Below are 17,078 nucleotides of genomic sequence, written 5' to 3' on the forward strand. Positions count from 1 at the left end.
TTACACTGGTCCTTGTGCTTTTCGCCATGTGCGCTTAATCCGTTGCACTACCGTCCGGTTTTCAAGTTTTTATTATCATTTATTTATTGGTTAGAGACAGCTACAAATTGAGAGGGGAGGTGGAGAGAGAGAGAGAGAAAGAGAGAGAGAGAGAGCAAGCTGCAACACTGCCTCACTGTATGCAAAGCTTTCCCCCCCCACAGGTGGGAAAAGGGGACTTGAACCTGGTGCCTTAAGCATTGTAACATGTGCACTCAACTAGGTGTGCTACCAACCAGCCCAATTTTTATTATATTTTATACTTAAAAAACTCTGATTTCCAAAATCTTTTTATTTTTCTAACATTAGATCTTAGAACAACCTTGTGAAATAAACAGATTATCATTCTTCCTACTTTAGTGATTAGCTTTAAAGTTTATTTCAAGCAATAGCAGCATCTTCCTCGGAAACTCTTATATGGGCCCGTCCCATGGGAAGGAAGGTGCTATCCCTGGAGCTCTTTAATAGGTTTAGTAGGAAGTTATGGGATGGGATGTGTTGGAACAGAGATTTCTTGGCGTTTCCCTGTTTCTTCTTCTTCTTCTTCTGTGGTCAACAAACCATGCTACATCCTTGTAGAATCAGACCAAAGCTCAGACTTGTACTTTGGGCTAATCCCAAACATGGTAAACGTACCATGCATTTTTTTAAATTTTTAATCTTTATTGATTGGATAGACGCAGCCAGAAATCAAGAGGGAAGGGGGAGATGGAGAGGGAGAGAGACAGAGAAACACCAAAGCCCCGTTTCACCACTCGTTGGTATTCTTCGTGTTGGTTTGCTCCCCTTCCCCCTACCTCTGAGAGAAATGGTTTGGCCCTTGCTAGTTTTGAACCCCTTTTTCTCCCCGCCCCGTATGCTAAGGACGTCCAGAGTCCCAGCAGCACCCGCTGAAGGAAAAACATGTGGAAGCACATGGTGTGGTGATTTGCCCTTTCGTGAATGAAGATTAAACTGCAGCTTCTCAGCCCAGCCGTGTGTCCCCAAGCCTGTCTCTGTCTACCGCCGCGACACTAGCCCGGCCGGCTGGAGCCTCCGAACATTAACAACAACTCGTGAAGCTTTCCCCCTGCAGGTGGGGAGCGGGGGCTTGAACTCGGGTCTTTGAGCATTGTAATATATGCGCTCAACCAAGTGCGCCACCACCTGCCCTCCCCCAACATGCTAAAGGCAATACATTTTCTTTGCCTGGAAATTTCCTCCAACTGCCTTTACATATTTCTTTTTATTTTTAATTTTTTTTTATTGATTTCATAATTTTTGACAAAGATAAGAGAGCTATAATCCATACAATTCTCACCATCAGATTTCTGTATCCCATCCCCTTCATTGGAAGTTTCCCTTTATTCCTCTGGGAGTATAGACCCAGGATCATTATGGGGTGCAGAAAGTGGAAGGTCTGGCTTCTGTAATTGCTTTTTCACTGGACATGGGTGTTGGCAGGTGGATCCATACCCCCAGCCAGTTTCTATATTTCCCTAGTGGGGTAGGTTTCTGGAGAGCTGGATTCCAAGACACATTGGTGAGGTCCTCTGCCCAGGTATCATGGTAGCATCTGCAACTTGGTGGGCTGAAAAGCATTAAGATAAAAAGCAGAGTGTCCTCATTAAAGTCTGAGACAGTAAGGGACCTTCCTCATTTTCTATATAACTCATATTCCTCCCAGTCCTGGAACCTCTGGAGCTTAGTTCATTTTCCTTCATGCTACGCTTGATCCATGCTACTTGATACTGCATGAGCTGATCTCAGGCAAATCAATGCAATCAGCATCGCCTCAACATGTTTCACTTTGAACTGTGTCCACAGATGCTAGGTGTGAGATGTCAACCCTTCAGCTCCATCACTCTAGTGAGACTTTTCCTAGTTCATAAGACTCCTTAGTTCCATCTTGGCTGCCATACTTCCTAACAAAGCCATATAACCTAGATATAGAACAGGGCCCATTAGATAGGGCACATATGCACTCATAAGTTAGGGAAAAATATGGACTTTAAAGTAGAAGTGCACAATTGTGAGGCAATCAAGTATAAAGACCTAAGAGAAAGTACTGACTCAAATAGTTTCTACTTAGGCCTAGATGTCCTCCTCACTTACTTTCTATTTCATTTCCCTCAATGACTCTAAGTCCAACAGTGCTGGTACACATTTATAATCAACCTAGTTTGTTGCTGAGGACTTATTCTGATGTAGTCTCCGCCCTCAGGTTTTTCTATGCCCCGCTAAATCTTAGAGTGCCCCCTTTCAACCAATCCTGGCTCCGCCCCCAGGTTTTTCTATGCCTCGCTAAATCCTAGAGTGCCCCCTTTCAACCAATCCTGGCCCTACACATCACCACTGGTTGTCGCCCAATAAAAAGCCCCCTCACCCCTCCCTTCTCTCTCTCTGGGCTCTCGGCTCTCCCTCTCTGAGGTCTCGCTCCCTGCTCTACCCCCGTGGTCGGCCATTGCTGGCTGGCTCCACGTGGTCTGAACCAAACCTCCCCCCCCATCCTATAATAAAGATCTGTGTACCCCTTTGCTCTGGACGTCCGCTCTCTTCTCCCCGGTGCAGCCCGACACCAGACCACCTCAACAACACTAGTTCTTTCTTTTCCTTTCTCTGGATTTTCACTTCCCCATTAGATGTCATTTTATTTTCTTTTCCTTTGTGGATTCAATTGTGACATGATAGGACAACTTGGATTTTGATAAAGAGAGTCATCCATCCATCCATCCATCCATCCATTCATCCATCCATCCATTCATTCATTTTATTTTGTCTATATCCTTTTACTTACCTGTTTATCCATCAATCCTTCCATTCACCTAACTTACCCATCCATCCATCCATCTATAATTTTTAAAAAATACTTATTTATTTATGTATTTATTCCCTTTTGTTGCCCTTGATGTTTTATTGTTGTAGTTATTATTGTTGTTGTTATTGATGTAGTCATTGTTAGATAGGACAGAGAGAAACAGAGAGAGGAGGGGAAGACAGAGAGGGGGAGAGAAAGACAGACACCTGCAGACCTGCTTCACCACTTGTGAAGCGACTCCCCTGCAGGTGGGGAGCTGGGGGCTTGAACCAGGATCTGTATGCTGGTCCTTGTGCTTGACGCCATGTGTGCTTAACCCACTGCGCTACCACCCAACTCCCTATCTATAAATTTTTTATCTATTCAACTTTACAAGAAATAAGATGAAATGGGGAAAAGATAAGACATACTAAGTTTACAGCATATATCTATTACTCTGCCCATTTATCTACTGATCTCTCTATCCATCCATCCATTCATCCATCCATCCATCCATCCATTCATGCATCCAGTAAATGGCACCTGTTTTTATAAAGCCTATTTACTAGGAATAAGCTATGACTGCCATTTGATTATGAAGCTATAAATAAGTAGGCCTTTTATTTCACTGGGTAGAATGTTGTACACATTGTTAGAGTAGATCAATACAGTTCTATTTCTACTTCTCAGAGTTTCTATGAGAATTCAAAAGATAGACATTCAGCAGAAATGCTTAGAGATCTTTGAAGAACGTTGCCAGAGAGACAAAGAACGCCCCAATTAGTGCTCTCAGTAACTTACAATTAAGCCCTGAAAGCAAAAACCAAAGTTGATAACTTGAGTCCAGAGTACTAAATTCCATTATCACCCTCCAGAGAAGAAGAAAATGGAAGCAAATTTGAGCCAAAAAAGATTTATTCTAAATTAAAAAAAGAAGAAGAAAATACTTTTTTTGGCTGGGAGAGTTTTTCTCTGTCTCCAAAAATGGAGATGGTTGGCTATTATTGATTGACAACATGAAACTGAAGTGCATTGCTGAATTTACAAGTTGCTTTGCTAAAGTAAGTTTATAGAACAGGGAATTGGAATAGTTTATCTACTAGTCACGGGCTCCACTGAAACTTGGATGCTTATAAATGCTGGGAAAAGGTGAGGAAATGAAGTCGTTTTTTAGGCTCATGCTCAGGAAAGAAATTTACCCAGACTCTGGATGTAATGTCTGATAGGAAACAGCATATTCCCTTGCTACTTGTGCAAATGCCACTTGTTAATGAGTTTTGACCCAATTTCTTTCCTCATTGCAACACAGTAATTTCAATCACCGGGGACACATTCTGAAATCTTTTAAAAATTATTGCCCTGATTAAAAAAACAACAAAAAATAGCCTTCTTAATTCCATTGCATCTTCCTTAGCATCCCTTTACCACAGTGTATTAGACATAAGATTATTGTGATCTTGACTCACAAAATACTAAACTTTAGACCAACTGTCACTTACAGTTCTCCTGAGGCTTGATCCTGGACATATTACACATAGTCATGAACATTCTATTTCCATATGATTTGCATATGTTCATGTTGATAGATTTCCCCCCTCCTCCAGTTGTGCTCAAGTTAAAATGTGATCAGTGAGACTTTTTATGATTATTTACTGGCTGAAATATATTGAAGTTCTACTCCGTTTTTAGTTTTTTTCTTTTTTAATCTTCAAATAGTAGAAGAGACAAGAGAAGAGAAACACTAAGAATGCCTATAATAGTAGGGGCATCTACCAATCATTTAAAAATATTTAGTTGAGAGAGAGAGAGAGAGAGGAGGAGGAAGACAGAAAGAGGGAGAGAGAAGGAGGGAGAGAGAGGAGTCACCAGAGCATCACTCTGTCACATGCAATTCTGGGGAACAGACTCAGGACCTCATGCCTTTAAGTCCAAGTCCAATGTTCTAACCACTGTGCCACCTCCCAGGCCAAGAACATCTATGAATCTTGATGAGTGGGTGTTTTTTTTTAGAAGACGGACTGAGCTTGCCACATGTGTGAAATATTCAAAGTGGAATTCTGAAGACAGTCTTCAGTTTTAATTGGGATCCTTTTGGAAAAGCTTGAAAGGACAATATGAAAATCGAGAACTATCTTCAGCCCTAGCACATCTAGTGGACCATGACTGGATTTGGAGTTAGGTGAGCTTTCAGTCCTAGTGCTAACTATGCTTCCTCTTAGCCAAACCTGAGCTCTGCTCTGAGCCCTCTTTTCTTATTTATTGAAAAAAAAAAAAAAAGGACAGAATGACTCCGGAAATGCTTTGTAATTATTAGATATATAAGAATAGAAAGGCTAATGGCTGAGCCAGGTGGTGCCACACCTGGTTGAGTGTTACAGTATTAGAGGATCTAGGTTCTAGCCCCCGGTCTCCACCTGCAAGGGGAAAGCTTTGCAAGTGGTGAAACAGGGCTGCAGGTGTCTTTCTTTTTCTCTATCTCATTATCTCCCACTACCCTCTCAACTTCTGGTTGTCTCTACCCAATAAATAAGTGAAGATTTTAAAAAAATAGTAAAAATGGAAAAAAAACAAAACATCAGTTGGACACAAAGCAATAGGATTGGATCTCTGAGGTCTGCCTTTGGTCCTCAGGTGACTCACCACAATCATAGGTCTAAACTTCTGTATGGCTTGAAGAGTCCCTTCTCCCCCCCCCCTCTTTTTTTAATTTAGAAAGGCAGACTCCCACATGCAGTGCCTCTTGGATGTGTCTGGAGTCTTGGAAACTTGACTACCCTATGTTATTCTACAAATGGACCTTGAGAGCTTGTTTGGAGGTTCTAGCAGGGGAGCACAGCTACTAATATACCCTGGACTGAAGACTGGTCCCTCTCTATTCGGGGAAGGCCATCCTCTTTGGCTGAGAGCACAGCTTCAGGAGGGAAACTCATGGAGTGGTGAGGGAGGAAGGAGACACCCACCTAGCCAGCCAGATCAGCTGAATCAACCCTGGTGATCAATGGGGTGACAGATGTCACAGTCAGATGGCCCTCACATCTGAATTTCCCCATTTTTTAGGGAAGCAAGATGAGAGGTCATTTCTATGTAATACCAGTCTTGACTCTCTAGTGATCTTTGGACGTCTCGTCTCAATGACTTGGTCCAGTTACACACTGCTTAATGATAGGAAGACACTGGAGAAATCCACAGCTCAGTGATTTCGCTGTGACATTGTCAGAGAGTGATGGACCCACCTAGCTGGCAAAGCCCATCACACAGACTACATATCCACTACATGGTATTGCCTGTTAGGTCTACCATTGTCTATGTGCTTCTGTTGACTGAAGTACCATTAAATAAAACATGAATGTCGTCCCTTTCATCTGCCTACTAAATGTTGAGTTGCTTCTGCATCTTACTGTGTCCTGACATCTACGCTACTTTCCTGAGATGATCTGACACAATCTGATAAAGTCAATGCCTTAAGGCTTCCACTTCTACCTTCATAGACAAAAGATTCAAGTCTCCCTAGGTTTTTCTCCTTCTCCTTTTTCTTATATTTTTATTAGTTATTTAATATTGATTTACAAGAATGTGAGATAACAGGGGTATAATTCCATATAGTTCCCACCACCAGAGTTCCATGTCCCGTTGCCTCCATTGGATACTTTCTTATTCTTTATCCTTCTGGGATTATGGGCCAAAATTCTTTTTGGGATGCAGAAGGCTACAGTAATTGCTTCTCTGTGGAACATGGACATTGGCAGGTCAATCCATATCCTTAGCCTGTTTCTATCTTTCCCTAGTGGAGTCAGGCTCTGGAGAGGTAGAGTTCAAGGAAGCACTGGCGACTCTCTCCACTTTTAGAATCAAGTCTGGATTATTTTGTAGGACCTACTTGACCCTCCTCCATAATTGAACTATTAATTCCTTTCTTGTTATTTTTCCTTGATATCTCATGTGTGACCAGTGATCTGTCTGTAACTGATGTTTCTTTCAATCAGTGTGACCATGTCAGTTCCATCCACACAAGACAGGAGTTCATCCTTCCAGATAGATGTCAGTGTTTGCTGTCTCGATGTAGGCCCCACGATCTTTACCCATGCAGCTGTCTTTGGACACATGGGTTGTTCCCATATTTTGGTGATTGTGAATAGTGCAGCAATAAACACAGATATGCATAAATATTTCCAGATGAGTAGTACTGAATTCTTTGGAATTTGATGCTTTCAGAGTGGAATTACTAGATTACATGCATGGTAAGTAGGTCTATTTTTTGACTTGAGAAATTACTAAATCATTTTCCATAGATGTTTTTTAATGCCATGAGGTGGATCAGTGAAAGGATTCTAAGCTATCACACCATTTTGATATCAGAAAGCCATGGATAAGTGATTGTCAAGATCCAAATGCAATTGATTCTAAGGATTCTATGTGATAATGTCTTCTTTCGAAAGGCATGGCAGCAAGAAGACTGTGACTGACTGTATCGTGTCAGTTTTTCCCCAGGGTCTATATATATTTGCGTTTATACTGAAAAGTGTGATGACAGTTAAGCTTTGCCACCAGGACTCCTGAGTTCCTGGGAAGTGCGCCTGTGGGGACAGCAGACGATGCTATAGACGCCATCCTTTATTTTCTCCTGACATTTGGCGAAGCTGTGTGGCTCTGTCCCGATTTTGCTCCTCAAGGGACTACCTTTTGTGTAATATTCTGCCCCTGGGAATTGTCCCCTGAGTATAAAATGTACTGCTAAGAAGTTCAAGTTGGGGGCCAGATGGTGGTACATGTGGTTGAGTGCACATGTCACAGTGCATTAAGACCCAGGTTCGAGGGGGAAAGCTTTGCCAGGGGTGAAAAAGGGCTGCAGGTGTCTCTCTGTCTCTCACCCTCTCTATCACCCCCTTCCCTCTCAATTTCTGGCTGTCCTAATAAAGATAATAGAAATGTTTTTTAAAAAAAGAAGTTCAAGTTGAGTTACCAATACATTAAATAAGGACGAAACAATCCATATGTGTAATTATGTGCATAAAGATCTTTTAAAAATGAGTTTTATTATATTTATTTATTTACTAGGTAGAGACAGTTAGAAATTGAGAGTGAAGGGGGAGATAGTAAGGAAGAAAGACAGAGAGACACCTGCAACACTGCTTCTCTACTCACAAAGCTTCCCCCCTACAGGTGGAGTATGGGGGCTTGAAGCTGGGTTCTTATGCATTATAACAAGTACCTTAAGCCAGGTGTGCCCAGCCCTGAATAAAGACCTTAATGCATAGATTCCTAGAATGCACTTTACAGGTTACAATTGCTGAGAGACAGATAGAAACAAAGGGGCCTTTGGGCAGATAAGCTCAGCAAACACTGAGTTAAACAGAAACAGTTTCCCTCCCACCTTCATCACCCCTGTCTCCTTCTCTTTCTTCTTTTGTTGGATATGAGCTTCTCAGAGGTTTTTCTATGTGTGGGGTCATTTCCAAGAAGAAGATATAGTCAGTCAACACAGTTTCCAAAACTTATTTGAACATGAAACACTTTTTTTTATTTGGCTGTTCAGAGAAACACTCTTTTGAACAGGATATCCTGCCTTTGTAAATAATTAGGCTGTCACACTTGGGACTTGAAAAGAGGAGCTGTCCCAAAGTAAGGTTTGGATCTTGGAATAGGAGGCAGGGACTGAAGGCAGAAAGGGCAGAGCTAGGACATCTGTAGCAGACAACCCTGGGAGAGTACCAAGGAGAGAGAGAGAGAGAGAGAGGAAAGGTATTCTGAGCTCCCAACTTTGTCGTTTAAAAAGAGCCAGAGGAAGAGACAGGCCAAAAGAAAGACAGCTGTTTTGGACATCAATTTCACGTCCACATTGGGGGCTTTAGTCATTGACTTTATGGGAACTAGGATACATGTCAGAGCCAAGTCTTCTCTAGGTCAACTAGTCTCTCAGAGAGCAAGTGGTCTGTATGTTTGTTGGGTTATCCTTTTTAAAATTTTTTGTTAGTGATTTAATCATGATTCAGAAATAGAAAGGTGACAGCAGATAACTACACAGTTCCTTGTCTCATTCCCTCCATTGGAAGCTGCCCTAGTCTTTATTCCTCTGGGAGTATGGACCAAAATACTCTCTGAGATGCAGAAGGTGGAAGGTCTGGCTTCTGTAATTGCTTCTCTGCTTAATGTGGGTGTTAGCAGGTCAATCCAGACCACTAGCTTGTTTCTATCTTTCCCTAGTGGGGCACGGCTCTGGAGAGGTGGGGTTCCAGGATATATTGGTGAGGTCATCTGCCTTGGGAAGTCGGGATGACATCATGGTAGCATCTGAAACTTGGTGGCTGAAAAGCATTAAGATATAAAGCAGAACAAATTGTTTAATAATCAGGAACCTAAAGGTAAGAATATAGTGGGTGAAACTAGGGGTCTTCATGTTGAAAGAAGCTGGGAAGTCTATTTTAGATATACACCAAGGGATACGTGATTTCAGTCATTTTTGCCTTAGTCTGATAGCTCTCTTGCAGGTGGACTAAAAATATTGTCTGAGAAGATGGTTTCAGAGTTGAGAATAAAGCTAAAAAGCTATATCAGGGCAGATAGTAGCACCCCAAAAAGAGGAAAGTGTATAAATACCACTAACTTTATACCTCCTTGATCTGATGTAGGATCCATATATATATTTATATTTAGCACAGGACCCTGTGACTTAGTATGCCCCCTTTCAGCTCTCCTGGGATGTTCAGAGTTCTGCATATTGCCAGTGGAATTATAGCCTGGGAAGCCTACAAGCAAGCTGCATGACAAAGTGAAAAGATGGCTGCTTTTGGAATTAGAAAAGACAGGCTTTGAATCCCAGACACATGTTTTAGTCTGAGCTCTGCCTGGGACTCAAGAGATGATGAGCTAAATGACTTTCATTTCCTTGCCTCACTTCTTTCCTTCGGCTAAGTGTGACTAGATATGGCTACGTCTCAGTGGTTTCATCTGTCACATAAAAGCGTTCTGCTAGATGACCTATAAAGTTATTTCTAATGTTCTGAGTTAGATTTTTCTTTCTCACTCTTGGGGCTTCACTGTTCCAGGCCTACTTTTCCCAGATAGATACACAGAGACAGAGATAGAGAGACAGAGAGAAAGTACACCACAGTACCAAAGCTTCCTTCAATGTGGTGGGGGCTGGGCTTGAACCTGGGCTGCACCTACAACAAAGCGAAGGTGCTACTTAAGTGAGCATTCTTGCTGACCCTGAGTTAATTAATAAAATTTCTTTTCATGGTCAACAATTCACTTTTTATTTTATTTTATTATTTATTTTGTTATTGTGGGGATTAATAGTTTAGAGTTGACAGTAAAATAGAGTCGTTGGTACATGTGTAACTTTTCTCAGTTTCCTGAATAATACCACTCTAACCCTCCCCCCCCAAGCTAGGTCTTCTGCCATCATGTTCTAGGACTTGAACGGGATGCATTGGATCGACCTTCTCGTGGTGCATCCCGTGAGTACCCATTCATTGGGGAAACTGACGATCCTTCCTAGCCGACTGAATCCACATGGATCCCAGTCACTTTCAAAGCCAGCAACAAGCAGCTCCTGACAGCTTTCAACCTGACGCTGTTGACTGGCTACGGAAGAAGGGCAAACGCTAGAAAAAGAAGGACTTGAACACTTCTCCCCCTGTTGGTATGCTTCTAAATTCTGCTTCTAACACCCCTTCTGTTGCATTGCTTGACGTTGTAGTCTATTTACATAATCATTGTTTTCATTGGTTTAATCCCCACTGGTTAGCACACTATTTTCCTTCTCCCCACCCCCTACTTCCTCTTCCTGACACTTCTGCCTCAGGAGACATAAAAGACAGGGCTTTCTAATGAAGAGAGATTAGAAGAGATTAGATTGTTGAACTGCATCCCGCTCGTCAATAAAGATTGAACTGTGTTCCCAGCTCAGCCATGAGTCCCTGGTCATCTCTCTACCGCCCGTGAAAGCTAGCCCAGCCTGGCATCCCCCCACCTCAGGATCCTTTACATTGGTGCAACACACCAAACCCAGTCCAATTTCTATTTTATGTTTTTCCTTCTTTTCTTATTTTTAAACTTCTTTCTGTGAGAGGACTCATTCCATATTCATCCTTCTCTTTCTGACTTATCTCACTTAACATGATTCCCTCAAGCTCCATCCAAGATGAGGCGAAGAAGGAAAGGTCACCATTTTTAATAGCTGAGTATTATTCCATTGTGTACACATACCATGAGTTATTCAGCCACCCCTATGTTGTTGTGTCAGGCTAGCATCTTGGGAGGTGCCGGGCTGAGCTTCACTGATGGGACTCATGGCTGAGCTGTACACAGTATCTCTTTATTCATGTAAAACACAGCACAGTCTAAGCCAAGCTAAACTAAACTAACTAAAACTAATATACTTGCCAAGTAGGGTGTAAACAGGATGTGCTGTAGAGAGGGTGGAGAGAAAAGTGACTGGTGAAAATCAGGGTGTGACAAGGAGAGGGGGTGGAGCAGGTGAGAATTCTACCACTGAACCACCAATGTCCTGGAGGCAGGGCGGTGCTTAGTTAACAGTGGTTATGTAAATAGAATACAGTGTTAAGCAAGGGGGATTAAACCAATGAAACAGAAGGGGTTTTAGAAGCAGAATTAGAAGCATACCAACAGGGGCGGAGAGATAACCCAGGAACTAAGTTCGTGGTGGTAGCAATACAAATATTTATTCATGTGGATGCCCCAGAGTCAGCCAGGTAGGCACCTGGTTAAAACCACGTGGAGCCCATGCATACCCCGCCCCCTTTCTTATCCCCCAGGATGGGAAGAGCCAAGCCTGCTCCAGAAGTGGCTTAACCACCCATACATAGTTAGGAGAGGGTCAGAGAAAAATGGGAGGGGCTGGAAAGGTAGAACCTCCCTAGCAATCAGCAATACCCTGTGGGGACTTAGGAAGGAGACCTTTAGTCATTTGTAAGACAAGGCAGGAGACTGATATGTAAATAATAAAGGGACGGGCCATTAGTAGCATGGAATATAGATGTAGGGTGCTTTGGGGGGAAGGGAGAGGATGGGTGTCCCCTCAAGTCAAGCCCTGCCAAGCTCAACCACATGCTCACAATGTCCCATAATTGTTGGACTAATTAATTGATGAATTTTACCAGAGCTCTGTTCAGCTTATGGTGGTGGCAAGAACTGAACCTGGTGCTTTTAAGTTCAGACATGAAAATTTGTTGCATATTCCACTCTGTTACTTCTCTGGGTCCTCCTGAATTATATTGTAAACACCAAACACACCTAGATGTATACATGTACATTTGGATGTATAATGATAATAATTTAGCACACAGTGCTTAGTAATTAAAGCTATCTAGAATAAATTCTTTTCTCTGATGAACATCACAAGTAAGCAGACGCTTGCCTATTGAATACATTTTGGATGACTGTAGCAAAAACACAGGTTCTCTGAAGGAAAAGTAGTCCTCTATGAATTTGAGATAATATCTATTAAAATGATTTAATTAAGCCAGAAGCTTTTAAGATTTACTATCTATATTTTATGCTTATCATTTGAATAAATAATAGCTATCCCAATAATGAAATTCTGAGTTATGATCCCTGAGGTTTCACATAGAAAATGTTTAATCTGAAAAGGTTGGTTTACCACTGACCATGAATACTTATTAATTATAGCTGTGCATCTTGGCATACTAATTCTTATGTTTGCATGGCAATGTTTTTTGCAGCACTTCAGTCAGTCATAAATTCTGCTTCATTCATGCACGGATAAACTAGTCAGAGATCTGGGGCCTATATTCAGCTTAGGAGCCTATGTGACCTCTGCATCCCCATAGATCTGAGCTCACATTCTGTGGTCATGAATAGGAGGAACATTCCAAGCTGACCCAATATCAGGACCCATCTTCCTCAGGTGTAGCGTAGAGTGTGTTGTCCAGCCTCCCTTCGGAGGAGGATAGAATGTTCTCTACCGCTGTGGATCCACACTGAGGGCAAGGTACTATGGGGGCCCACAAAGGGGTTTGGTGTATTGCAGAATTCTTCTGGACCCCAATTTCCACCTGTTTGCTTTGCATCTGCTGCTCACCAGCATCCTGCCCCCATCACCCCCAACAACCTTTCTCCTCCTCTCATGGTGAAACCTGTTCTTCCCTTGTGCTTTCTTCAGTTGAATGGGCCCTCAGTCTCCACCTGCTCCCCAAGCATTGTCCTTTCTTTCCTTCTTCCTTCCTTCCTTCCTTCCTTCCTTCCTTCCTTCCTTCCTTCCTCCCTCCCTCCCTCCCTCCCTCCCTCCCTTTCTTCCTTCCTTCATTCTTTCCTTCCTTTCTTCCATCCTTCCTCCTTCCTTCCTTTTAACCTTCTTTCTTTTCTTTCTCTCTCTCTTTCCGCTTCATTCCTTCCTTCTTCCCTTCCTAATTTTTACGGCCACCAGAGTTACTGCTGGGACCTTGTACCAGAACTATGAATCTATAGTTCCCGATGGCCGTTATTTCCTATTTTTTCTTCCTATTTTTTATTTCATAGGACAGGTAGAAGTAGAAAGGGGTGGGGGAGATAGAGAGCTAGAGAAAAATATAGATGCCTGCAGACCTGCTTCACTGCTTGTGAAGTGTCTCCCTGCAGGTGGGGAGTGGGGGCTTGAACCCGTGTCCTCAAGCATGGTGATGTGTGTGTTTAACTTGGTACACCACTGCCCCCCTCCCAAGAATGCTTTCAATCTTCTCCAAATCATACTAGTATCTTCTTCCTATGAACGCTTGCAGTAAGAGTCACAGGGTCATTTAGCACTTCATTTATTGTCTAATTTCTTCCTAAAAGTGAAACATCCTAGTATAGTTTCAGATCTGTGGTCTCATGTAAGTTTCTCATATACCTAGTAGAATAGAAATTATCTTAATTTTTACTTTGTGCACAAGAAAATTGAGGTCTACTGGGCTTAAATAATTCCCTACTGGTTATTAAACTGGTCAACTAGAAGCCAAATGCTGTTTATGACTTAAATATTGTGGATTATTTATTCATTTCTGTAAATTTAAAAAAAGATTTCCCCCTGCAGGTGGGGACTGGAGTCTCAAACCAGGGTCCTCTTGCATTGTAATGTGCACTCAACCAGGTGCGCCACCGCCCTGCCCCTTCCTGCCAATTTTTACTCCGGCTTGCTTCTTTCTCATTTACTTCTTTCTCATCTGGGTAATTTTGTACTTTAGGGATTTCTGTAGGCTAAGTTTAATTCTGGGTGTTTGAGGAGAAAACAGTGCATTTCCATGAAGGGGCTCCAGGTTTATTTCTGAATGAGTCTTTTTCTTGTGAACTCACTAAGTAGGTAACACTATGATAAGTAGTAGTCTTTCCATTTAATAAGTGAGGAAACTGACAAAAACAAGGACTTCATTTCTGCACTTTATCTACTAGTCTAAATGATTTCTTTCTTAAAATAACTTTATGGTGGTGGGAGGGAATAGGACAATTGTTTATAGTACAGTTGTTGACACATAGGTAAAACTTCTCTCTCTCTTTTTTTTTCCAGGTAAAAATTTATTAACAAGGAGCTCTTGGAAAAGACAACACATAGTTCCAACAAAGCAATAATCTATTTTTACTTGGTTGGGATTGCCATGAGATGTCACTTCTCTAGTTTCCAACCGATGAATAGTTCACTCTTCCACCGAGAAGATGAACTCTGAGGTCACAGACATGAGGTCAGGTAAGGGAGTGTGAAACTACTTAATACTGGAGGCCCCCTTCTCACACCTGACCCCCACCCATCCAGACATGAGTGGAAAGAAACCACTTACAAATTCCTTGAAAATGATTCCAGATCAGAAGCATTTAAAATACGCAGAAAAAGCCAAGTTAGGAATCAAGTTCAGACACTGGAGGTGTGAGATCTCCAATTGGAGCCAAGTCAGGGAAGGCTGAGCCCCTTCAATGGCCAAACTCAACACGATACAATTGAAGGTAACCTGTCCCTTGAGGAACTCGTAAACCTCCACGTGGGAACCGTGGAAAAAGCAGCGAGCACCGATTGTGTCTTGTTTTGCTTGGCCGTTTTGTGGGCTCACCCTTTAGGAATTTGGCTCTGACTGTGCTTGTCACACATTCATGTGTCTGGTCTCCCTTCCTTCAACTCTCCTTTTGGGTGTTTATATATAGAATTTTTAAAAAATCAGGTATAGTGTTACCTTATTAAGTTTAATAAGAGCGAAGGAGACAAAAATATGAAACAGAACAGAATGTGCTGAAATACCGCTGGGGTGGGCATCAGGGACATGCTTTCTTTCTGGTCGGGGGCATGCAAGGACTAAGGTGGGCAGTGCTGGTTAAGGTCAGCAATGAAGCTACTTGGGGGGGATGTCCCCAAAGGAACCCCTATTCACGTTCTTCTAAGCAAGTGTGTCAGACCAGGACAGCTGAGTCTGTGGACCCTATGAAGTTGTTGTTTGCAAGGCACTTAGTGAACAGACAAAATAGTTAAGTTCAGTGACACCTCCCACCCAACTCTCCAGCTTTTTAAAAAATATCTTTTTTGTTAATTTAAATTTTTTTATCTTTATTTATTTACTGGATACAGACAGTCAGAAATCAAGAGGGGAGGGAGGGATAGAGAGGGGGTGAAAGACAGAGAGACACCTGCAGCCCTGCTTCACCACTTGTAAAGCTTTCCTCCTGCAGGTAGGGACTGGGGGCTAGAACCTGGGTCCTTGAGCATTGTAACATGTGCACTCAACCAGGTAGGCCACCACTTGGCTCCCCTTTAATTTGTTTAATTATCTTTATTTATTGAATGGAGATAGCCAGAAATCAAGAGGGTAAGGGAGAGAGAGAGGGAGAGAGAAAGAGAGACACCTGCAGCCCTGCTTCACCACTTGCAAAGCTTTCCCTCTGCAGGTGGAGATCAGAGGCTCGAACCGGGGTCCTTGAGCACTGTAACATGTGCACTCAACCAGGTGCACCACTACCTGGTCCCCTTAAATATCATTTTTTGCTAATTTTTTTATCATCTTTATTAATTTATTGGATAGAGACAGCTAGAAATTGAGAGGAAGGGTGAGATAGATGGCTAGACAGATACATATACAGAGAGACAACTGCAACACTGCTTCACCACTCTTGAAGCTTTCCCCTGCAGGTAGGGGCCTACCGGGCTTGAACCTGGGTCCTTGCGCATTGTAATATGTGCGCTCAACCAGGTGCACCACCACTTGGCCCTCCAGTTCTCCGGTCTTAGCAGTTGATATATTCCACACATCATTGCAGAAAAAATGGCATTTCTCTAAGGGCTGCAGGAAATGGTGAAGAAAGAGGACATTGAGAATATGATGAAAAAAAAAAAACAAAACCAAAAAACAGGCCTGAAAGACTTTCAAGGGTGTTTTCATAGGAAGATATTCCACATGGTTGCCATCAGCAGCCCCTCCCTGGTTTGAAGCTGTGAATTGAAACAGCTACTTACTGATGCCATGTGGGCTGCATAGATTATCAAGGAAGCACTTCCTGGCATTTGATTAACTTGTAACTTTTAAGTGCGAGGCAGTAAAGAAGGCATCTCTACAGAATCCCTTCAAACACCCACATCAGAGTGTGATGGAGATCAATGTACACACAGAAATGGACCCTTCACTTAGGGTCTCCTTCCTATTCAAGTATGGATCTTCCACTTTCCCTTAAGAAGGCTCTCAGGTAAAAGTTTGCTGAGTCGAGGTCTCTACTGACTATTAGGTGTTCTGGATTTGGGCCCTGCACCTTGTCATTCTCCCCATTAATGTTTCTATTCCTCAGAGAAAGAGCCTCAGCTGCCTGAAGGGTCTGACTTCAGCTCTCACTCTGGAACCGGTTCTGTCTCTGAATGAGTGCAGTGGCATTTTCTGCTGTCAGACAGCAGACTCAAGAGAGAGCACTAAAAATACCTGGGCTTTCTTCCTCGCTCCGTCCTCTTAGTGCTGTGCTGCTCGGGTCATTCTCTTAAAAATTCCTTGGCACTGCTTTTTTGGCTCTTTCAGGTTGAGGTAAATGTTGGCAAATGAACAAACAGCTTCTGTTCCAGCTTCCTTATGGTTCTTTTCCAGGTCATCCCTAGGATCCTGGCAGAACTTGAGACGTTTCTGCTGCTTTCCATCCTCTCTTGCCCAGAAGACCCAAGACCTGTGAGAGGTGATTTCAAAGGGTAACAGCTGGTGAATGTTCATTGGATGATGAACTTGGAAATCTATTCTCTGTGTGTCAATTTCTGGGGTGTATCTACTTGTCACTGATATTCCCAGACAAAAAGTACCTTCTTATGACTTGA

The 17,078-nt window shown here is 42.5% G+C and overlaps 1 long non-coding RNA gene across 1 annotated transcript; it reads left to right on the forward strand.

The window, feature by feature from the left end:
- Window positions 1-846: 846 nt before the first annotated feature.
- On the forward strand, window positions 847-9,168 carry LOC132538737 (uncharacterized). Its single transcript, XR_009550091.1, has 3 exons — window positions 847-1,114; window positions 7,105-7,280; window positions 9,017-9,168. It is a non-coding gene; the product is annotated as an uncharacterized LOC132538737 (long non-coding RNA).
- The last annotated feature ends 7,910 nt before the right edge of the window (window positions 9,169-17,078 follow it).

The sequence above is a fragment of the Erinaceus europaeus genome, chromosome 5 (assembly GCF_950295315.1).
Source record: "Erinaceus europaeus chromosome 5, mEriEur2.1, whole genome shotgun sequence".
In the NCBI taxonomy this organism is placed as follows: domain Eukaryota; kingdom Metazoa; phylum Chordata; class Mammalia; order Eulipotyphla; family Erinaceidae; genus Erinaceus; species Erinaceus europaeus.